Raw genomic sequence first — 14582 nt, 5'->3', positions numbered from 1 at the left:
ATGGGGGGATTGAGGGAGATGGCTGTGTATGGGAGGATTGAGGGACATGGCTGTGTACGGGGGGATTGATGGAGATGCTGTGTACGGGGGGATTGATGGAGATGGCTGTGTACAGGTGGGATTGATGGAGATGGCTGTGTATGGGGGGATTGATGGAGATGGCTGTGTATGGGGGGGATTGAGGGAGATGGCTGTGTATGGGGGGGGATTGAGGGAGATGGCTCTGTATGGGGGGATTGAGGGACATGGCTGTGTACGGGGGGATTGATGGAGATGCTGTGTACGGGGGGATTGATGGAGATGGCTGTGTACAGGTGGGATTGATGGAGATGGCTGTGTATGGGGGGGATTGAGGGAGATGGCTTTGTATGGAGGGAATGAGGGAGATGGCTGTGTATGGGGGGATTGAAGGACATGGCTGTGTATGGGGGGATTGATGGAGATGGCTGTGTACGGGGGGATTGAGGGACATGGCTGTGTATGGGGGGGATTGATGGAGATGTTGTGTACGGGGGGATTGATGGAGATGCTGTGTACGGGGGGGATTGATGGAGATGGCTGTGTACGGGGGGGGATTGATGCAGATGGCTGTGTATGGGGGGATTGATGGAGATGGCTGAGTATGGGGGGGATTGAGGGAGATGGCTGTGTATGGGGGGGATTGAAGGACATGGCTGTGTACGGGGGGATTGAGGGAGATGGCTGTGTATGGGGGGATTGAGGGAGATGGCTGTGTATGGGGGGATTCATGGAGATTGCTGTGTATGGGGGGATGAGGGAGATGGCTGTGTATGGGGGGATTGAGGGAGATGGCTGTGTATGGGGGGATTGAGGGAGACGGCTGTGTATGGGGGGGATTGAGGGAGATGGTTGTGTACGGGGGAGAATGATGGAGATGGCTGTGTACGGGGGGATTGAGGGACATGGCTGTGTATGGGGGGATTTAGGGAGATGGCTGTGTATGGGGGGATTAATGGAGATGGCTGTATATGGGCGGATTGATGGAGATGGCTGTGTATGGGGGGATTTAGGGAGATGGCTGTGTATGGGGGGATTTAGGGAGATGGCTGTGTATGGGGGGATTGAAGGAGATGGCTGTGTATGGGTGGATTGAGGGAGACGGCTGTGTATGGGGGGGATTGAGGGAGATGGCTGTGTACGGGGGGAATGATGGAGATGGCTGTGTATGGGGGGATTGAGGGAGATGGCTGTGTATGGGAGGATTGAGGGACATGGCTGTGTACGGGGGGATTGATGGAGATGCTGTGTACGGGGGGATTGATGGAGATGGCTGTGTACAGGTGGGATTGATGGAGATGGCTGTGTATGGGGGGATTGATGGAGATGGCTGTGTATGGGGGGGATTGAGGGAGATGGCTGTGTATGGGGGGGGATTGAGGGAGATGGCTCTGTATGGGGGGATTGAGGGAGATGGCTGTGTATGGGGGGGATTGAGGGAGATGGCTTTGTATGGAGGGAATGAGGGAGATGGCTGTGTATGGAGGGATTGAAGGACATGGCTGTGTATGGGGGGATTGATGGAGATGGCTGTGTACGGGGGGATTGAGGGACATGGCTGTGTATGGGGGGGATTGATGGAGATGTTGTGTACGGGGGGATTGATGGAGATGCTGTGTACGGGGGGGATTGATGGAGATGGCTGTGTACGGGGGGGGATTGATGCAGATGGCTGTGTATGGGGGGATTGAGGGAGATGGCTGTGTATGGGGGGATTGATGGAGATGGCTGAGTATGGGGGGATTGAGGGAGATGGCTGTGTATGGGGGGGATTGAAGGACATGGCTGTGTACGGGGGGATTGAGGGAGATGGCTGTGTATGGGGGGATTGAGGGAGATGGCTGTGTATGGGGGGATTCATGGAGATTGCTGTGTATGGGGGGATGAGGGAGATGGCTGTGTATGGGGGGATTGAGGGAGATGGATGTGTATGGGAGGATTGAGGGAGATGGCTGTGTATGGGGGGATTGAGGGAGATGGATGTGTATGGGGGGATTGAGGGAGATGTCTTTGTATGGAGGGAATGAGGGAGATGGCTGTGTATGGGGGGGATTGAAGGAGATGGCTGTGTATGGGGGGGATTGAGGGAGATGGCTGTGTATGGGGGGATTGAGGGAGATGGCTGTGTATGGTGGGATTGAGGGAGATGGCTGTGTATGGGGGGGATTGAGGGAGATGGCTGTGTACGGGGGGATTGAGGGAGACGGCTGTGTATGGGGGGATTGAGGGAGATGGCTGTGTTTGGGGGGATTGAGGGAGATGGCTGTGTATGGGGGGATTGAGGGAGACGGCTGTGTATGGGGGGGATTGAGGGAGATGGCTGTGTATGGGGGGGATTGAGGGAGATGGCTGTGTATGGGGGGATTGAGGGAGACGGCTGTGTATGGGGGGATTGAGGGAGATGGCTGTGTATGGGTTGATTGAGGTAGATGGCTATGTATGGGGGGATTAAGGGAGATGGCTGTGTATGGGGGGATTGAGGGAGACGGCTGTGTATGGGGGGGATTGAGGGAGATGGCTGTGTACGGGGGGAATGATGGAGATGGCTGTGTACGGGGGGAATGATGGAGATGCTGTGTACGGGGGGATTGAGGGAGATGGCTGTGTATGGGGGGATCGAGGGAGATGGCTGTGTATGGGGGGATTGAGGGAGATGGCTGTGTATGGGGGCATTGATGGAGATGGCTGTGTACGGGGGGATTGAGGGACATGGCTGTGTATGGGGGGATTGATGGAGATGCTGTGTACGTGGGGGATTGATGGAGATGGCTGTGAATGGGGGGGATTGAGGGAGATGGCTGTGTATGGCGGGGATTGAGGGAGATGGCTGTGTACGGAGGGGATTGATGGAGATGGCTGTGTATGGGGGGATTGAGGGAGACGGCTGTGTACGGGGGGAATGATGGTGATGGCTGTGTATGGGGGTATTGAGGGAGATGGCTGTGTATGGGGGTATTGATGGAGATGGCTGTGTATGGGGGGGATTGAGGGAGATGGCTGTGTATGGGGGGGGTTTAAGGGAGATGGCTCTGTATGGGGGGATTGAGGGAGATGGCTGTGTACGGGGGGGATTGAGGGACATGGCTGTGTATGGGGGGATTGATGGAGATGGCTGTGTACGGGGGGATTGAGGGACATGGCTGTGTATGGGGGGGATTGATGGAGATGTTGTGTACGGGGGGATTGATGGAGATGCTGTGTACGGGGGGGATTGATGGAGATGGCTGTTTACGGGGGGGATTGATGGAGACGGCTGTGTATGGGGGGATTGATGGAGATGGCTGTGTATGGGGGGATAAAGGCAGATGGCTGTGTATGGGGGATTGAGGGAGACGGCTGTGTATGGGAGGGATTGAGGGAGATGGCTGTGTACGGGGGGAATGATGGAGATGGCTGTGTATGGGGGGATTGAGGGAGATGGCTGTGTATGGGGGGATTGAGGGAGACGGCTGTGTATGGGGGGATTGAGGGAGATGGCTGTGTATGGGGGGAATGATGGAGATGCTGTGTATGGGGGGATTGATGGAGATGCTGTGTACGGGGGGATTGATGGAGATGGCTGTGTACGGAGGGGATTGATGGAGATGGCTGTGTATGGGGGGATTGAGGGAGATGGCTGTGTATGGGGGGATTGATGGAGACTGCTGTATATGGGGGGATTGAGGAAGACGGCTGTGTATGGGAGGATTGATGGAGATAGCTGTATATGGGGGGATTGAGGGAGATGGCTGTGTATGGGGGGATTGAGGGAGATGGCTGTGTATGGGTTGATTGAGGGAGATGGCTATGTATGGGGGGATTGATGGAGATGGCTGTGTATGGGGGGATTGAGGGAGATGGCTGTGTATGGGGGGATTGAGAGAGACGGCTGTGTATGGGGGGATTGAGGGAGACGGCTGTGTATGGGGGGGATTGAGGGAGATGGCTGTGTATGGGGGGATTGAGGGAGACGGCTGTGTATGGGGGGATTGAGGGAGATGGCTGTGTACGGGGGGAATGATGGAGATGGCTGTGTATGGGGTATTGAGGGAGATGGCTGTGTATGGGGGGATTGAGGGAGACGGCTGTGTATGGGGGGGATTGAGGGAGATGGCTGTGTATGGGGGGATTGAGGGAGATGGCTGTGTATGGGGGGATTGAGGGAGATGGCTGTGTATGGGTTGATTGAGGGAGATGGCTATGTATGGGGGGATTGATGGAGATGGCTGTGTATGGGGGGAATGAGGGAGATGGCTGTGTATGGGTGGGATTGAGGGAGATGGCTGTGTATGGGGGGATTGATGGAGATGCTGTGTACGGGGGGATTGATGGAGATGCTGTGTACGGGGGGATTGATGGAGATGCTGTGTACGGGGGGGATTGATGGAGATGGCTGTTTACGGGGGGGATTGATGGAGACGGCTGTGTATGGGGGGATTGATGGAGATGGCTGTGTATGGGGGGATAAAGGCAGATGGCTGTGTATGGGGGATTGAGGGAGACGGCTGTGTATGGGAGGGATTGAGGGAGATGGCTGTGTACGGGGGGAATGATGGAGATGGCTGTGTATGGGGGGATTGAGGGAGATGGCTGTGTATGGGGGGATTGAGGGAGACGGCTGTGTATGGGGGGATTGAGGGAGATGGCTGTGTATGGGGGGAATGATGGAGATGCTGTGTATGGGGGGATTGATGGAGATGCTGTGTACGGGGGGATTGATGGAGATGGCTGTGTACGGAGGGGATTGATGGAGATGGCTGTGTATGGGGGGATTGAGGGAGATGGCTGTGTATGGGGGGATTGATGGAGACTGCTGTATATGGGGGGATTGAGGAAGACGGCTGTGTATGGGAGGATTGATGGAGATAGCTGTATATGGGGGGATTGAGGGAGATGGCTGTGTATGGGGGGATTGAGGGAGATGGCTGTGTATGGGTTGATTGAGGGAGATGGCTATGTATGGGGGGATTGATGGAGATGGCTGTGTATGGGGGGATTGAGGGAGATGGCTGTGTATGGGGGGATTGAGAGAGACGGCTGTGTATGGGGGGATTGAGGGAGACGGCTGTGTATGGGGGGGATTGAGGGAGATGGCTGTGTATGGGGGGATTGAGGGAGACGGCTGTGTATGGGGGGATTGAGGGAGATGGCTGTGTACGGGGGGAATGATGGAGATGGCTGTGTATGGGGTATTGAGGGAGATGGCTGTGTATGGGGGGATTGAGGGAGACGGCTGTGTATGGGGGGGATTGAGGGAGATGGCTGTGTATGGGGGGATTGAGGGAGATGGCTGTGTATGGGGGGATTGAGGGAGATGGCTGTGTATGGGTTGATTGAGGGAGATGGCTATGTATGGGGGGATTGATGGAGATGGCTGTGTATGGGGGGAATGAGGGAGATGGCTGTGTATGGGTGGGATTGAGGGAGATGGCTGTGTATGGGGGGATTGATGGAGATGCTGTGTACGGGGGGATTGATGGAGATGCTGTGTACGGGGGGATTGATGGAGATGGCTGTGTACGGAGGGGATTGATGGAGATGGCTGTGTATGGGGGGATTGAGGGAGATGGCTGTTTATGGGGGGATTGATGGAGACGGCTGTATATGGGGGGATTGAGGAAGACGGCTGTGTATGGGAGGATTGATGGAGATGGCTGTGTATGGGGGGATTGAGGGAGATGGCTGTGTATGGGGGGATTAAGGGAGATGGCTGTGTATGGGGGGATTGAGGGAGATGGCTGTGTATGGGGGGATTGAGGGAGACGGCTGTGTATGGGGGGGATTGAGGGAGATGGCTGTGTACGGGGGGAATGATGGAGATGGCTGTGTACGGGGGGATTGAGGGAGATGGCTGTGTATGGGGGGATTGAGGGAGATGGCTGTGTATGGGAGGATTAAGGGAGATGGCTGTGTATGGGGGGATTGAGAGAGATGGCTGTGTATGGGGGGATTGAGGGAGACGGCTGTGTATGTGGGGGATTGAGGGAGATGGCTGTGTACGGGGGGAATGATGGAGATGGCTGTGTATGGGGGGATTGAGGGAGAAGGCTGTGTATGGGGGGATTGAGGGAGACGGCTGTGTATGGGGGGATTGATGGAGATGGCTGTGTATGGGGGGGGAATGAGGGAGATGGCTGTGTATGGGTGGGTTTGAGGGAGATGGCTGTGTATGGGGGGATTGATGGAGATGCTGTGTACGGGGGCATTGATGGAGATGCTGTGTACAGGGGGATTGATGGAGATGGCTGTGTATGGGGGGATTGAGGGAGATGGCTGTGTATGGGGGGATTGATGGAGACGGCTGTATATGGGGGGATTGAGGAAGACGGCTGTGTATGGGGGGATTGATGGAGATGCTGTATATGGGGGGATTGAGGGAGACGGCTGTGTATGGGGGGGATTGAGGGAGATGGCTCTGTATGGGGGAGTGAGGGGAGATGGCTGTGTATGGAGGGATGAGGGAGATGGCTGTGTATGGGGGGATTGAGGGAGACGGCTGTGTATGGGGGGGATTGGGGGAGACGGCTGTGTATGGGGGGATGAGGGAGATGGCTGTGTATGGGAGGATTGATGGAGATGGCTGCGTATGGGAGGATTGAGATACATGGCTTGTGTATGGGGGGATTGATGGAGACGGCTGTATATGGGGGGATTGAGGGAGATGGCTGTGTATGAGGGGATTGAGGGAGACGGCTGTGTATGGGGGGGATTGAGGGAGATGGCTGTGTACGGGGGGAATGATGGAGATGGCTGTGTACGGGGGGATTAACGGAGATGGCTGTGTATGGGGGGATTGAGGGAGATGGCTGTGTATGGGGGGATTGAGGGAGACGGCTGTGTATGGGGGGGATTGAGGGAGATGGCTGTGTACGGGAGGAATGATGGAGATGGCTGTGTGAAGATGTAATTTACCCTCTCACTGTATATGCTGTGATACTATGTCATGATATGTATATTTCCCTGGTTGTATTAGTTGTAATTCATGTATTTTCTTGGGGGAGCTACTGGTCTCAATGTGTCTCTCTCATACAATTGTAGTCTTGGCATCTAATGTGATTATGTAAATAGCCTGTCCTCTTCTTTCCAGAGTTGTGTATCTAATCTGTAATTGCATTGGCCAGTGAAGGAATAGTCATTGTTCTTTACAGCAGGGGATCCCTTCATCTACTGTGGCTGGCAGACATATTGGAGCCCTGTGATGGACCAAACCATTGATGATAGGATGTGTGACCCTTACCCCCTGAACAAACATGGTGGGCTGGTCAAGCAGCACAGACAATGCATTTCCCTTTTTGTAACTTCAGAGTGAGCTGAAACTTGAAGAGAGCAGGAGCCCCAGCCTGGGTGGCTGTGGACACGGACGGAGCTAGGCCTGTGTGGCGGCCCGTGGGATTGTGTGGAACTCTTTGGACTACTGTAAGGACGATTGCTTTGTTATCCGGTCCGAGGATTGTCGGGAAGGGCCCCCGAATCTGTTTTATGTGGACTAATCGTGTGCTGTTCCTGTATTCCTGTTAATAAACCTGTTGGATCGTTCCTCGGCCTCGTCCATCCTTTGCTCTCTTGTACACCCCCGTCACAAACTGGTTGGCAGCGGTGGGATCAGAGCAGAAGGAATGGAGGACAATGGCTCAACATCAGGAACCAGCACTGCAGAGTACAAGACCTGGACTTTGGGGAGCCTGCAATCAAAGGCCCGTGAAGTAGGAGTTCGTTTCAAAGGACTCTCCAAGGAGCAGCTGATTGAGGCGCTAGAAGGAGTCTGTTCGCAAAATGACGTGGAGGAAGGATCCTCACAGCAAACGGAAGAAAGACTGCAGCCGGAGGTGAATACCCAAAAAAGTCAATGGGTTGTGTGGTACAAGGAGGAGATGGCACTGCTTGGAGATGAGGCCACCATAGAAGATAAGAGGGAGGCCATGCGTGGAGCTAAAGAGAAGGAGCGCAGGATGGAGGAGATGGCACTGCTGGATAAGGAGCTCGCTGTGGAAGCCGCGAGAGGTTCCAGACAGACTGTAACCCCAGCACCCATCATGAGGGAACTTCCCAGGGTGTCCCGCAAAGACTTTAAGCCGTTTAATGAGGCTGCAGGCGACATTGAGGGCTTCTTCCAGGACTTTGAGCATCAGTGTCGATTAATGGAAGTCCCGGACAGGGAGCGTGTCCGGCATCTGGTTGGGCTCCTAGAGGGGGGAGCTGCTGAAGCCTATAGAGCTATGGACCCTCGGTGGAACTGTGAGTATGCGGATATTAAACAGACTATTCTAGAACATTATGCTGTGACCCCAGACACTTACAGGACTCAGTTCCGTGCTTTAGCCTGTGATGGGGAAGTGTCTTTTAAGATATATGCTCATAGACTCAAACAAATATGTAATCGCTGGCTGGAGGCAGAGGAGGCCTTATCTTGGGAGGGGAGACCTTCCTGCAGGTCATCCTAAAAGAACAATTCTTTGCCCAGTGCCCCGCTGAGATCCGGGAATGGGTGCGTGAGAGAAAACCAGCGACAGTGGAGGAAGCTGCTGCTCTCGCTGATGAGGCTCTCACCATCAAGCCTCAGTGGAGGGTTCTGTTGGAGGATGGAGAGACGCCTAACAGCTCCACAACACCGGATGCCCCCAGTTATTCTGTCCCCATTGTTCCCCGTTCCTCTAAGCCACCACATGTTGATACCCGTGTTAATGTGCCTCCAGTTGCTTCTACTGCACTTTCTGGAATACGCCGGGGAGAGGAAGTAACAGAGCGCAGGTGTTATGTTTGTAGGCATCCCGGGCATTTGCAGGCCTCATGCCCAGCCAGGCCATGGAGGAATCATCCTCAAACCCCTACAGCACCTTCAGGTGGGAGCCGGCCTCCAAGTTCCCCTACCCCTTACCCAAGAGGACGCCTTGGATGGAGGGAGACCCAGCTCAGATGCTATCAATGTGGACAGCCAGGGCATCGGCAAGTCTCCTGCCCAGCTGTTCAAATGAGGACTGATCCTGCACCCAATCGGATTGTTAATTATTTACAGCCCAGTGCCATGGAGGAAGATGTGGCACCGTTATGTGAGGACTGGCCTAGTGACTCAGCCCCCCATGTTGCACCACCAGGAGTTTACGGGGTGCGACCCGCAGTTATGACGACTTCTGCTCATCGAGGTAAGCACTTGCAGGAGGTTGTGCTGGATGGACAGAGACTTGTTGGATTTTGTGACTCGGGTGCTTTCCTCACACTGGCTGATCCCCGAGTGGTTCGGCCTGAGGCAATCCATAGAGGACCTGGGATTGTTATTGAACTGGCTGGTGGACAATGGAGGACTATTCCCACAGCCACTGTGGATCTGAACTTTGGTTTTGGGGTCAGGCGATGTGTGGTTGGGGTGATGGGTGGTCTGCCTGCAGCTGTTCTCCTGGGCAATGATGTGGGAGAGCTACGATGCCAATTCGTGGCTGTATGAAGCCACATGTAAGTAACGCTCTGCCTGTGTGTACTTAACCAGTGACCTGTAGAGGTCCCTAGTACGTACACAAGTTGGGAGGGGGAGGGATTGTGAAGATGTAATTTACCCTCTCACTGTATATGCTGTGATACTATGTCATGATATGTATATTTCCCTGGTTGTATTAGTTGTAATTCATGTATTTTCTTGGGGGAGCTACTGGTCTCAATGTGTCTCTCTCATACAATTGTAGTCTTGGCATCTAATGTGATTATGTAAATAGCCTGTCCTCTTCTTTCCAGAGTTGTGTATCTAATCTGTAATTGCATTGGCCAGTGAAGGAATAGTCATTGTTTTTACAGCAGGGGATCCCTTCATCTACTGTGGCTGGCAGACATATTGGAGCCCTGTGATGGACCAAACCATTGATGATAGGATGTGTGACCCCTACCCCCTGAACAAACATGGTGGGCTGGTCAAGCAGCACAGACAATGCATTTCCCTTTTTGTAACTTCAGAGTGAGCTGAAACTTGAAGAGAGCAGGAGCCCCAGCCTGGGTGGCTGTGGACACGGACGGAGCTAGGCCTGTGTGGCGGCCCGTGGGATTGTGTGGAACTCTTTGGACTACTGTAAGGACGATTGCTTTGTTATCCGGTCCGAGGATTGTCGGGAAGGGCCCCCGAATCTGTTTTATGTGGACTAATCGTGTGCTGTTCCTGTATTCCTGTTAATAAACCTGTTGGATCGTTCCTCGGCCTCGTCCATCCTTTGCTCTCTTGTACACCCCCGTCACAGGCTGTGTATGGGGGGATTGAGGGAGATGGCTTTGTATGGGGGGATTGAGGGAGACGGCTGTGTATGGGGGGGATTGAGGGAGATGGCTGTGTACGGGGTGAATGATGGAGATGGCTGTGTACGGGGGGATTGAGGGAGATGGCTGTGTATGGGGGGATTGAGGGAGATGGCTGTGTATGGGGGGATTAAGGGAGATGGCTGTGCATGGGGGGATTGAGGGAGATGGCTGTGTATGGGGGGATTGAGGTAGACGGCTGTGTATGGGGGGATTGAGGGAGATGGCTGTGTATGGGGGGATTGAGGGAGATGGCTGTGTATGGGGGGATTGAGGGAGATGGCTGTGTATGGAGGGATTGAGGGAGATGGCTGTGTATGGGGGGGATTGAGGGAGATGGCTGTGTATGGGGGGATTGAGGGAGACGGCTGTGTATGGGGGGGATTGAGGGAGATGGCTGTGTATGGGTTGATTGAGGGAGATGGCTATGTATGGGGGGATTGAGGGAGATGGCTGTGTATGGGGTGTGAGACTGTGACCGGGGTTATCTATGACGGCCGGTATGTCTCGCCCCGGTTGTGCTCACTCCATGATAGAAAGTAGATCCACTCCAGGGTTAATGCTGTTTCCCTACAGGCTGAAGGAAGGGTTAAATGGAAACAGGAACAAGGGCAGGTGTGCCGGGTGTGAGGGAGTGAACAGAACTCCCTGAGTTCTCTGCTGGAGAGGCACATGTATATTATTGTGGACTTTTGTTTGGACATTAAACCGTGTGCTGTGAACCTTAATGCCTGGATCCCGAGTCTTCTGCTGCGCAGCCGACCACGCTACCTCACATATGGTGGAGAATCGGCGTGCATGCCAGCCCGGTGAGGTGTAGCATCCATCCCTGGTGACCCGGTAGCACATGTCCTGGATTCGAGCGGCTATACTACAGCCCAAACCCGGTGACGCCATGGAGGATATACTAAAGCAGCTGGCTCAGGCTAATGCACAGCAACAACAGGCTAATGAACAGCAGCAACAGACCAATGCACACCTGCTCCGGGCGTTGGAACGTCAGCAGCAATCCTTGCAAGTGCAGGAAAAAAGGCACCAAGAACAGATGGTTCTCCTGGCCAAGTCGATCTGTGCCGGACCGGCAGCAACAACCCCGGGACCGGGTGACGACGGCAGCGTCCGGAAAGCGGTGAGACAAGCGTTACAAAAGACGACCCCGGGGGATGATGTGGAAGCGTTCCTGGCGGTGTTTGAGCGGGTGGCCGAGCGGGAAAAGCTGCCGATTCCCCAGTGGGCTGACTTATTGTCGCCCTATCTGACGGGAGAACCCCAAAAAGCGTACCTGGACCTCTGTACCGAGGACGCCATTGACTATGCGACCCTGAAAGCCGAAATACTGGCTCGGTTGGGGGTGAATACCTATGTACGGGCTCAGCGGGTAAATCAGTGGTTCTATGAGGAAGCCAAACCCGTACGCTCCCAGGCCTATGACTTGTTGCATCTTGTAAAAAAGTGGTTGCAGCCTGACACTCTGAGCCCGGCGCAAATGGTGGAAAGGGTAGTAGTGGATCGTTTTGTGCGCACTTTACCCGTCATCGTTCAATGGTGGGTAGGACAGGGTGACCCGAGTACCCTCGACCAATTAGTGTCCCTGGTAGAGCGGCATGTGGCTACGCAGGACTTGATACGGGACACTGAGACTTTGCGTACCGCCCGTCGGTCCGGCCCCTCCAAGTTTAGGGCCAAGGACCCACCGCTGACAACGGTGCAGGAGTCCCCTACCGTCCCGTCTGAGCCCGCGCCCGCCGTTCCTGAGGTCCGGAAGGTTCTGTACCCTAAACGACAACCCGTCAAGGGGGTTTCCTTCCCTATTAGATGTTGGCGGTGCCAGCGGGTGGGACATATGGAAGCCCAGTGTCCACTCACCACGGAGCCCATGGATTGTGGGGTTACCCGGCGGGGTTCAATGTATGCTCAGGTGGTGTGTACTGCTGATCTGGTCTCCCCAGAGATGGAACCCCACTTGTGCCAAATACAGGTGAATGGATGTCCGGTTACAGGATTGTTGGATTCCGGAAGCTTAGTGACCCTTGTGCGATCCACCTTGAGGGCTAAAGTAAAGGCCACAGGACATACCGTGGGGGTGGTTTGCATACATGGGGACCGCCGAGACTATCCCACGGGGATTGTCACCATCACAGCACCTTGCGGTCAGGTGCAACATGAGGTGGGACTTCTTAACACTCTTCCTTATGACGTGATCCTAGGAAGGGATCTGCCCTATTTTTGGACTTTATGGAAGGGACCCCCTAAGTCCCCTCAGATATTGGTCACTCCGGGACCTGAGCCCTACAATCCTGAATCCGGGACGCCTGCCGTAGGGGTCACCATGATAGGGACAGAGTGTGAACCCGATAGGTCACCCCTAGAGGTATTGGCAGGAGAGGCTGAGACGGTCGAGCCCATCCCGGAGTTGGAGGCGTCCCCGGATACGTTTGGGACAGCCCAACTCCAGGACCCTACGTTAATACATGCCCGGAGTCGGGTGACAGTAGTTGACGGGGGGGCACAGCTGCCCGGTGCCCAGGTAAGGTACCCCCATTTCGCTCTTAAGCAGGATTTACTCTACCGGGTAGATGAAATACGGGGCGTGGGGGTCGAGCAGTTGGTGGTGCCCCAGCCGTATCGCCGGCGGGTCCTCGACTTGGCTCATAAACACCTGATGAGTGGCCACCTAGGGGTCAAGAAAACGCAGGAGCGAATATTGCAAAGGTTCTATTGGCTCGGGGTCTTTGGGGAGGTAAAACGGTTCTGCGAAACCTGCCCGGAGTGTCAGCTTACCGCACCCCTGACCCATTTTCGCAGTCCGTTGGTACCATTACCCATTATAGAAGTCCCTTTTGAATGGATAGGGATGGATCTGGTGGGGCCCCTCGTAAAGTCCGCTCGAGGGCACCAACACATCCTAGTGATCGTTGACTATGCCACCCGGTATCCCGAGGCGATACCTCTCAGACATACTGCAGCAAAGCTTATAGCTCGGGAGTTGTTTGCTGTGTTCTGCCGGGTGGGGTTGCCCAAGGAGATCCTTACGGATCAGGGGACCCCATTCATGTCTAAAGTGACCAAAGAGCTATGCCGGCTACTCCAGATCAAGCAGTTGCGTACGTCTGTGTATCATCCTCAAACGGACGGTTTAGTCGAGCGTTTCAATAAAACCCTGAAAACCATGCTAAAAAGGGTGATTTCAAAAGACGGGAAAGACTGGGATATGATGCTTCCCTATTTGATGTTTGCCATCCGTGAGGTGCCACAGGCATCCACGGGGTTTTCGCCTTTTGAGTTGTTATACGGGCGACATCCCCGGGGATTGTTGGACCTGGCAAAGGAAACATGGGAGCAGGAGCCCACCCCCCATAAAAGTGTGATTGAACACATTTTAGGAATGCAGAACCGCATAAGCGCGGTCATGCCAATTGTGAAGGAGCATTTACAGGAGGCTCAGGCCGCGCAAAGCGGCCGCTACAATAGACAAGCCACCGTGCGGACCTTTAAACCCGGGGATCGGGTGTTGGTTTTAATCCCCACGGCGGAGAGTAAATTCCTGGCTCAGTGGCAAGGCCCCTACGAGATAAAGGAAAGAGTCGGGGTGGTCAACTATAAAGTATTGCAGCCCGGTAGGCGGAAACCTGAACAAATATACCATGTCAACCTATTAAAACCTTGGCAGGAACGGGAAAGCCTGATGGCTGGTTTTTCCCCATCTCCCTCCTCTTCGGGTCGTTCACATCCGACTCCAGCGACCTCCGTAGAGGACGAACCGGAAGTAAGGATTGGAGAAGCCCTCACCAAGACTCAGAGGCGAGAGGCCAGACGGTTGGTTCAGCAGAACCCCGATGTCTTCTCCGAGCTGCCCGGTAGGACCAGTATTATATGTTCTGAGGATTTCGATAGCGTAGGGCAATGATCAGCAGAGACGAGTTTTTGATACAAGATGTTTTATAATCTGTAACCACGGTAGATAACAACGGAACAAACACAGCAGTACAAATACACAAATACCTTCCCGAAACGGAGCGGAGGGAATTCCCGGGGCCACGCACCGGACTCCCCCAGGGAGACCACCAGAGCGAACCCCTATACAGGGACTGTCCGGCAATCACCCCGGAAGGCCTAAATGCGCAGCAGCCGGGACACAATGGGCAAGCGGTAAAAGTCCAGGAGTGTCCGTACGGGATGATTGTCCAGAGTGGTTACGAACCAGAGAGAACCGGGCAGAGTGCTGACCGAAGATGGCAGACGGAATCCGGGCACAGCTTGAGAAACCGGGTAAGGTCCAGAGTCGGTCGGTCGGTAGTCTTTTAGGAGGATCC

The 14582-nt window shown here is 54.5% G+C and overlaps 1 protein-coding gene across 4 annotated transcripts in view; it reads right to left on the bottom strand.

Annotated features, from left to right (window-relative positions):
- Positions 1–14582, bottom strand: part of IQSEC1 (IQ motif and Sec7 domain ArfGEF 1) — a 1387106-nt gene that overhangs the window by 1339435 nt on the left and 33089 nt on the right. The window lies entirely within an intron of this gene.

Source organism: Anomaloglossus baeobatrachus, chromosome 8 (genome assembly GCF_048569485.1).
Source record: "Anomaloglossus baeobatrachus isolate aAnoBae1 chromosome 8, aAnoBae1.hap1, whole genome shotgun sequence".
Taxonomy (NCBI): Eukaryota; Metazoa; Chordata; class Amphibia; order Anura; family Aromobatidae; genus Anomaloglossus; species Anomaloglossus baeobatrachus.
Note: the sequence above shows the minus strand (reverse complement) of the source record. Positions and strands in the feature narration are given on the sequence as shown.